This window comes from Heptranchias perlo, chromosome 14 (genome assembly GCF_035084215.1).
Source record: "Heptranchias perlo isolate sHepPer1 chromosome 14, sHepPer1.hap1, whole genome shotgun sequence".
Taxonomy (NCBI): Eukaryota; Metazoa; Chordata; class Chondrichthyes; order Hexanchiformes; family Hexanchidae; genus Heptranchias; species Heptranchias perlo.
In genome coordinates, this window is record NC_090338.1 from 57,197,510 (window position 1) to 57,207,598 (window position 10,089).

Sequence of the window (10,089 nt, forward strand, 5' to 3'; positions counted from 1 at the left end):
CTCTGGAATTCAGCTCTTTTGTCCATGTTTGGACCAAGGCTATAATGAGGTCTGGAGCCGAGTGGTCCTGGCGGAACCCAAACTGAGCATCGGTGAGCAGGTTATTGGTGAGTAAGTGTCGCTTGAAAGCACTGTTGACGACACCTTCCATCACTTTGCTTACGATCGAGAGTAGACTGATGGGCAATAATTGGCCGGTTTGGATTTGTCCTCCTTTTTGTGATTGTATGAATCATCTGTGAGCAGAGTTCCAATACATATACATTGCATGCTTTGCTGCTGTTGTCTCAGTGAATGAGTTGGTTTGAAAGGGAAGTAGCAGCAACAGCAACAACATGTATTTATATAATGCTTTTAAAATAGAAACACATCCCAAGATGTTTAACAGAAACATAAGGAAGAAAATAAACTGGCGATATTCAAGTTCATTAAACGTTGGTCAAAGAGGTCGATTTTAAGGAGCATCATAAAGGAGGAGAGAGAGTTAGAGAGGCGGAGAGGTTTAGGGAGGGAATTCCAGAGCCTAGGGCCTAGGCAGCTGAAGGCACGGCCATCAATGGTGGGGCGAAGGAAATCGGTGATGCACAATAGGCCAGAGTTGGAGCAACGCAGAGATCTCGGAGGGTTGTAGGACTGGAGGAGGTTACAGAGATAGGGAGGGGCGAGGCCATGGAGGGATTTGAACACAAGGATGAGAATTTTTAAATCAAGGCATTGGTAGACCAGGGGCCACTGTAGGTCAGCAAGCACAGGGGTGATGGGTGAACGGGACTTGGTGCGAGTTAGGATACGAGCAGCAGAGTTTTGGATGAGCTGAAGTTTATGGAGGGTGGAAGATGGGAGGTCAGCCAGGAGAGCATTGGAATAGTTGAGTTTGGAGGTATCAAAGACATGGATTAGGGTTTCAGCAGCAGATGGGCTGAGGCAGGGCGGAGGCAGGCGATATTACTGAGGTCAAAGTTGGCGGTCTTGGTGATGGAGAGCATATGGGGTTGGAAGCTCAACTCTGGGTCAAATAGGACACCGAGGTTGTGAACAGTCTGGTTCAGCCTGAGACAATGGCCAGAGAGGGGAATGGAATCGGTGGCTAGGGAACAGAAGAGGGAGAAAGAGTACCTCCATCAACTGGGTGAGGGAGGGGATGGTTGAACAGGGAGTCGGGGGCGCAAACAGTGCCTTTGTGAACTTAGGGGAGAAGAGTACACTTGTAAACCATGGGGAAGAATGGCTCTGAAATCAGGAGAAAGATTGCTTCTGTGAACAGAAAGGGGGAAGATTTCAGTTTTTATTTTACATATGAGATCAACAGAGAGCATTTATACATCAACAATTTATCCACTAATTTCTCCTCAAGAGATCAGGGGAAATCCCTGCAATTTTTGCCACAATCTTCAGCAGTTTTCTGGTGACTCTGCCGAAAAGAAGGAGATGACATTGGAGCTCTTTTTCAATAAATTATATGAATGTTCTCCTTTAATAATTTCAAGAGGTCATTATGAAGAACTGATCCTCCATATGTTTAAGCATCCAGCCCCTGATTCAGTTTCTCTGGAGGATGGAAACAGTGAGCTGCTCATGGTGCAGACGGTGTAACATAATTCATTTTAAGAAAATAGAGAATCTATTGCATAAAGCAAGCCAAAAAGTCAAGTGAAGTTATTAATAATGCCCGTTTGAGTCATAGTTCATCATGCAATCATTACTCAGTTTGATTCTTATCTACATTGTTTAGAAAAACCATCCACATCTTGCCAGTACCACTTGAAACTGCCAAATGACACAAGGTCAACAGCAGAATTAAATTAAAGCTATCGATGGAAAGCTGGCGACAAATCGGACATTACCGATCAGACAATGGGGCGGAGATTCGTTATGTTGGAACTCTGACCATTTTTCATTCCATCCAAGATCGCGTTTTAAATAGAATCATCCGGAGGAATTTTTTTATTCGTTCATGGGATGTGGGCGTCGCTGGCAAGGCCGGCATTTATTGCCCATCCCTAATTGCCATTGAGAAGGTGGTGGTGAGCCGTCTTCTTGAACCGCTGCAGTCCGTGTGCTGACGGTTCTCCCACAGTGCTGTTAGGAAGGGAGTTCCGGGATTTGACCCAGCGACGATGAAGGAACGGCGATATATTTCCAAGTCGGGATGGTATGTGACTTGGAGGGGAACGTGCAGGTGGTGTTCTTCCCATGTGCCTGCTGCTCTTGTCCTTCTAGGTGGTAGAGGTCGCGGGTTTGGGAGGTGCTGTGGAAGAAGCCTTGGCGAGTTGCTGCAGTGCATCCTGTGGATGGTACACACTGCAGCCACTGTGTGCCGGTGGTGAAGGGAGTGAATGTTTAGGGTGGTGGATGGGGTGCCAATCAAGCGGGCTGCTTTATCCTGAATGGTGTCGAGCTTCTTGAGTGTTGTTGCAGCTGCACTCATCCAGGCAAGTGGAGAGTATTCCATCACATTCCTGACTTGTGTCTTGTTGATGGTGGAAAGGCTTTGGGGAGTCAGGAGGTGAGTCACTCGCCGCAGAATACCCAGCCTCTGACCTGCTCTTGTAGCCACAGTATTTATATGGCTGGTCCAGTTCAGTTTCTGGTCAATGTTGACCCCAGGATGTTGATGGTGGGGGATTCGGCGATGGTAATGCCATTCAACGTCAAGGGGAGGTGGTTAGACTCTCTCTTGTTGGAGATGGTCATTGCCTGGCACTTGTCTGGCACGAATGTTACTTGCCACTCATGATCCCAAGCCTGGATGTTGTCCAGGTCTTGCTGCATGCGGGCACGGACTGCTTCATTATTTGAGGTGTTGCGAATGGAACTGAACACTGTGCAGTCATCAGCGAACATCCCCATTTCCGACCTTATGATGGAGGGAAGGTCATTGATGAAGCAGCTGAAGATGGTTGGGCCTAGGACACTGCCCTGAGGAACTCCTGCAGCAATATCCTGGGGCTGAGATGATTGGCCTCCAACAACCACTACCATCTTCCTTTGTGCTAGGTATGACTCCAGCCACTGGAGAGTTTTCCCCCTGATTCCCATTGACTTCAATTTTACTAGGGCTTCTTGGTGCCACACTCGGTCAAATGCTGCCTTGATGTCAAGGGCAATCACTCTCACCTCACCTCTGGAATTCAGCTCTTTTGCCCATGTTTGGACCAATGCTGTAATGAGGTCTGGAGAGGAATGGTCCTGGCGGAACCCAAACTGAGCATCGGTGAGCAGGTTATTGGTGAGTAAGTGCCGCTTGATAGCACTGTTGATGACACCTTCCATCAGTTTGCTGATGATTGAGAATAGACTGATGGGGCGGTAATTGGTCGAATTGGATTTGTCCTGCTTTTTGTGGACAGGACATACCTGGGCAATTTTCCACATTGTTGGGTAGATGCCAGTGTTGTAGCTGTACTGGAACAGCTTGGCTAGAAGCGCAGCTAGTTCTGGAGCACAAGTCTTCAGCACTACAGCTGGGATGTTGTCAGGGCCCATAGCCTTTGCTGTATCCAGTGCACTTAGCCGTTTCTTGATATCACGTGGAGTGAATCGAATTGGCTGAAGACTGGCTTCTGTGATGGTGGGGATATCGGGAGGTGACTGAGATGGATCATCCACTCGGCACTTCTGGCTGAAGATGGTTGCAAACGCTTCAGCCTTGTCTTTTGCATTCACGTGCTGGACTTCAGCATCATTGAGGATGGGGATGTTTACAGAGCCTCCTCCTCCCGTTAGTTGTTTAATTGTCCACCACCATTCACGACTGGATGTGGCAGGACTGCAGAGCTTTGATCTGATCCGTTGGTAGTGGGATCGCTTTGCTCTGTCTATAGCATGTTGCTTCCGCTGTTTAGCTTGCATGTAGTCCTGAGTTGTAGCTTCACCAGGTTGGCATCTCATTTTTAGGTACACCTGGTGCTGCTCCTGGCATGCTCTTCTACACTCCTCATTGAACCAGGGTTGATCCCCTGGCTTGTTGGTAATGGTAGAGTGAGGAATATGCCGGGCCATGAGGTTACAGATTGTGCTGGAATACAATTCTGCTGCTGCTGAAGGACTGCAGCGCCTCATGGATGCCCAGTTTTGAGCTGCTAGACCTGTTCTGAATCTATCCCATTTAGCACGGTGATAGTGCCACACAACACGTTGGATGGTATCCTCAGTGTGAAGACGGGACTTCATCTCCACGAGGACTGTGCGATGGTCACTCCTACCAATACTGTCATGGTCAGATGCATTTGCGACAGGTAGGTTGGTGAGGACGAGGTCAAGTAAGTTTTTCCCTCGTGTTGGTTCGCTCCCCATCTGCCGCAGGCCCAGTCTGGCAGCTATGTCCTTCAGGACTCGGCTAGCTCGGTCAGTCGTGGTGCTACCGAGCCACTCTTGGTGATGGACATTGAAGTCCCCCACCCAGAGTACATTCTGTGCCCTTGCTACCCTCAGTGCTTCCTCCAAGTGGTGTTCAACATGGAGGAGGACTGATTCATCAGCTGAGGGAGGGCAGTAGGTGGTAATCAGCAGGAGGTTTCCTTGCCCATGTTCTTCTGTCTGTTGCCTCGGCAAGTTGCTCTGTGAGTACAGCTGGCACCTAAGTGGGCATGATGGTTCAAATGAGAGAAGCCGTCAAGTGATTTAGTGGAAATTACCAGCAAAATATCTTGCTGGCTACTTGCCTTGCTGTCAGATAGTGTTCTGCTGCTGCCGGGAGTCTGCAGTGTTTTTGAAGTTGTTGCATGAAAACTTCCTGAGGGAGGGTGGGGATGTTGGGGTGGGGGGGTGGTCAGCAACTTACACAGTTTCTACACTCAAGTTACACCAGAAATGCACCAAGAACATTTAAATTAACTTACTCCAGGAAATTTGCATCTAACTCCCTCTGCTGGTGAATAACATAACTTTCCAGCACAACAGTGGCATAACTGACATTGAGGAAATTCAGGGCCGACAACATTCGGGGCGGCTACTGCCCTTCACTGCTGAGAACCAGAGATGGGAGTCACGAAAATGCAAGTGACAGTTTTCAGATATGAGTTGACTGTAAGTAGAACTTGACTATTCCATAGAAAGAACTTGTATTTTAGGCAACGTCTTTCACATTCCCAAATGGCCCAAAGAGCTTCACGGCCAATGAATTGCTTTTGAAGTGTAGTCACTAATAATGTTCTACTCCCAAAGTTAGAGATAAATACATGATATCACATAGGCCCCAGTGTAATACAAGAGCTAAACAATTACAGCCAACCAGATAAGGAAAGACAAAAAAAAGCTTGTATTGATGTAGTACTTTATCATGTGTGTGGAAAGAAACTCCAAAGTACTTCACAGACATTAAATTACTTTGAAGTGCAGACTGTTGTTCTGTAGGCAAACATAAGTAACACAAGAAAGTCATGAATGTGTTATGTCTGGTTGGGTCCATGTTGTTTCTAAGATGTGGTATCACACTGGGATCTGTATGGAATTCTATTTATGGAACAGTTATCTAATGTAAGTAGTTAAAATGTGAAAATATCTGTTATCAATTCAGAATGCAGGACTTTTCTTCTATGTATTTATAGCAGCAGGAAAGAATATTGCAGATACATGCAGAGATTCACTTCCTGGTGTGTGGGTATCCCAGAAGCTACAGTATATGTTATTTGATGTGGGGTTTTTTTTCTAACATTTCCATTTGTTTGTGCTGCAAAAATATTTTGATTTGATATTTTTGTGCTTTTCTTCCAAATGGCATTTGACGCTGGACCACTGTGACAGCAGAAATGTGGCAGCAGCAATGTGACAGTTGGTTTCGTGATGCCACTCAGGACAGTCAAAAGCAAGCTGGCTGAAAGGTGCCATTGTCCTGATGTCAAAGGGACAACAGTCAGTGTACACAGTCCACTGTCACTGCAACAAACAGGGCACTAGTATTACAAGTGCCCCAAGACAGTGCCAGATACAGAGGGACCTACACCAACCACTCGCATTTGATTGTAAGGGGAAATTTGTTCCGTTCAACACTATCCCCTGAATGAGAAAATTATTTTGTTCCTCTTTATAATATTTTAAATAGATTTTCCTATTCCCGTCCCTTGAAGTACTCAATCGCCTGTGTGCAGCGAATAAAGGAAAATTGAGTGGATTCTCCCAGCCCAATTTTTGTTTATTCACTGTGCCAAGGTGACACAATACACCTCGACACAAAAACAGGAAAATCTCCCCCGATAGCCTTTCGACAAGATAATAAAAATATTTAAATATACATAAGAACATAAGAACATAAGAAATTGGAGCAGGAGTAGGCCAATCGGCCCCTCGAGCCTGCTCCGCCATTCAATAAGATCATGGCTGATCTGATCCCAACCACAAATCTAAAGAACACAAGAAGTCGGAGCAGGACCCGGCCACATAGCCCCTGGGCCCTCTCCGCCACCCACAGGGCATTGACCGATCCGAACTCAGCTTCATGTCCAATTTCCTGCCCGCTCCCCATAACCCCTAATTCCCTTTACTTCTAGGAAACTGTCTATTTCTGTTTTAAATTTATCTAATGATGTAGCTTCCACAGCTTCCTGGGGCAGCAAATTCCACAGACCTACCACCCTCTGAGTGAAGAAGTTTCTCCTCATCTCAGTTTTGAAAGAGCAGCCCCTTATTCTAAGATTATGCCCCCTAGTTCTAGTTTCACCCATCTTTGGGAACATCCTTACTGCATCCACCCGATCAAGACCCTTCACAATCTTATATGTTTCAATAAGATCGCCTCTCATTCTTCTGAACTCCAATAAGTAGAGTCCCAATCTACTCAACCTCTCCTCATATGTCCGCCCCCTCATCCCCGGGATTAACCGAGTGAACCTTCTTTGTACTGCCTCGAGAGCAAGTATGTCTTTTCTTAAGTATGGAGACCAAAACTGTATGCAGTATTCCAGGTGCGGTCTCACCAATACCTTATATAACTGCAGCAATACCTCCTTGTTTTTATATTCTATCCCCCTAGCAATAAAAGCCAACATTCCGTTGGCTTTCTTGATCACCTGCTGCACCTGCATACCAACTTTTTGATTTTCTTGCACTAGGACCCCCAGATCCCTTTGTACTGCAGTACTTTCCAGTCTCTTGCCATTAAGAAAATAACTTGCTCTCTGATTTTTCCTGCCAAAGTGCATAACCTCACATTTTCCAATATTATATTGCATCTGCCAAATCTCCGCCCACTCACCCAGCCTGTCTATATCCCCTTGCAGGTTTTTTATGTCCTCCTCACTCTCTACTTTCCCTCCCATCTTTGTATCATCTGCAAATTTTGATATGTTGCACTCGGTCCCCTCCTCCAAATCGTTAATATAGATTGTAAAGAGTTGGGGACCCAGCACCGACCCCTGTGGAACACCACTGGTTACTGGTTGCCAGTCCGAAAATGAACCATTTATCCCAACTCTCTGCTTCCTGTTCGATAACCAATCCTCCACCCATGCCAGAATATTACCCCCAATCCCGTGATTTTTTATCTTAAGTAATAATCTTTTATGTGGCACCTTGTCGAATGCCTTCTGGAAGTCTAAATACACTATGTCCACTGGTTCCCCTTTATCCACCCTATACGTTATATCCTCGAAGAACTCAAGCAAATTTGTCAGACATGACTTCCCCTTCATAAAGCCATGCTGACTTTGTCCTATTAAATTATGCTTATCTAAATGTTCCGTTACTGTCTCCTTAATAATAGACTCCAAAATTTTACCCACCACAGATGTTAAGCTAACTGGCCTATAATTTCCAGCCTTCTGCCTACTACCCTTTTTAAATAACGGTGTTACATTAGCAGTTTTCCAATCTGCCGGGACCTCTCCTGAGTCCAGGGAATTTTGGAAAACTATCACCAAAGCATCCACAATCCCTACTGCCACTTCCCTCAAGACCCTAGGATGGAAGCCATCAGGTCCAGGGGATTTATCCGCCTTGAGTCCCATTATTTTACTGAGTACCATCTCCTGAGTGATTTTAATCGTATTTAGCTCCTCCCCCCCGAGAGTCCCCTGTTTGTCCAGTGTTGGGATATTCTTAGTGTCCTCTACTGTAAAGACTGAAACAAAATATTTGTTCAGCATTTTTGCCATCTCCATGTTTCCCACCATTAATTTCCCGGTCTCATCCTCTAAGGGACCTATGTTTGCCTTAGCCACCCTTTTTCTTTTTATATAACTATAGAAACTCTTGCTATCTGTTTTTATATTTTTTGCTAATTTCTTTTCATAATCTAACTTCCCTTTCTTAATCAATCCTTTAGTTACTTTTTGCTGTCTTTTGAAGAATTCCCAATCTTCTATCCTCCCACTAAGTTTGGCTACCTTATATGTCCTTGTTTTTAGTCGGATACTATCCTTGATTTCTTTACTTAGCCACGGATGACTGTCATTTCTTTTACACCCTTTTTTCCTCAGTGGAATATATTTATTTTGAAAGTTGTAAAATAACTCCCTAAATGAACACCGCATGTACCGTCTTACCCTTTAATCTATTTTCCCAGTCCACTTTAATCAATTCCGCTCTCATACCATCATAGTCTCCTTTATTCAAGCTCAGTACGCTTGTTTGAGAATCAACCTTCTCACCCTCTAATTGGATATGGAATTCAACCATGTTGTGGTCGCTCGTTCCAAGGGGATCCTTAACTAGGACATTATTAATTAATCCTGACTCATTACACAGGACCAGGTCCAAGGTTGCCTGCCCCCTTGTAGGATCAGTTACATACTGCTCAAGAAATCCATCCCTGATGCACTCAATGAACTCGTCCTCAAGGCTGCTCTGCCCAATTTGATTTGTCCAGTTAATATGATAATTAAAATCCCCCATAATTATGGCTGTTCCCTTATTACATGCCCCGACTATCTCCTGATTAATACTTCTTCCAGCAGAGTTGCAACTATTAGGAGGCCTATATACTACGCCCACTAATGTTTTTTTTCCCTTATTATTCCTTATCTCCACCCAAACTGTTTCATTATCTTGATGCTTTGTCCCAATATCATTTCTCTGTATTACAGTGATTCCTTCCTTTATTAACATAGCCACCCCACCTCCCCTTCCTTCCTGCCTGTCCTTCCTGATTGTTAAATACCCTGGCATATTTAATTCCCAGTCGTTGTCACCCTGCAGCCATGTTTCTGTAATGGCCACAAGATCATACCCATACGTAGTTATTTGTGCCGTTAACTCATCCATTTTATTACGAATGCTACGTGCATTCAGATAAAGAACTTTCAAATCTGTTTTGTGACGCTTAGTTCCTGCTTTTTCCTTTTTTAACACTTTACCTATTACTCCATACCTTCTGTCCCTTCCTGTTACGCTTTCCTCTCTCTCCCTGCTCAGGTTCCCAACCCCCTGCCACTTTAGTTTAAACCCTCCCCAACAGCACTAGCAAACACTCCTCCTAGGACAGCGGTCCCGGCCCTGCCCAGGTGCAGACCATCCGGTTTGTACTGGTCCCACCTCCCCCAGAACCGTTTCCAGTGTCCCAGGAATTTGAATCCCTCCCCCTTGCACCATTCCTCTAGCCACGTATTCATTTGAAATATCCTCCTATTTCTACTCTGACTAGCACGTGGCACTGGCAGCAATCCTGAGATTACTACCTTTGAGGTCCTATTTTTTAATTTACCTCCTAACTCCCTATATTCTGCTTTTAGGACCTCATCCCCTTTTTTACCTATATCGTTGGTGCCTATGTGCACCACGACAGCTGGCTGTTCGCCCTCCCCCTCCAAAATGTTCTGTAGCCGCTCCGAGACGTCCTTGATCCTTGCACCAGGGAGGCAACACACCATCCTGGAGTCTCGGTTGCGGCCGCAGAAACGCCTGTCTATTCCCCTTACAATTGAGTCCCCTATCACTATAGCTCTGCCACTCTTTTTCCTCCCAGCCTGTGCAGCAGAGCTACCCGTGGTGCCAGGAAGTTGGCTGCTGCTGCCTTCCCCTGATAAGTCATCCCCCCCAACAGCATCCAAAGTGGCATATCTGTTTGAGAGGGGGATGGCCACAGGGGACCCCTGCACTACCTGCCTGCATCTCTTACTCTTCCTGGTGGTCACCCATTCACTTCCTGCCTGTATA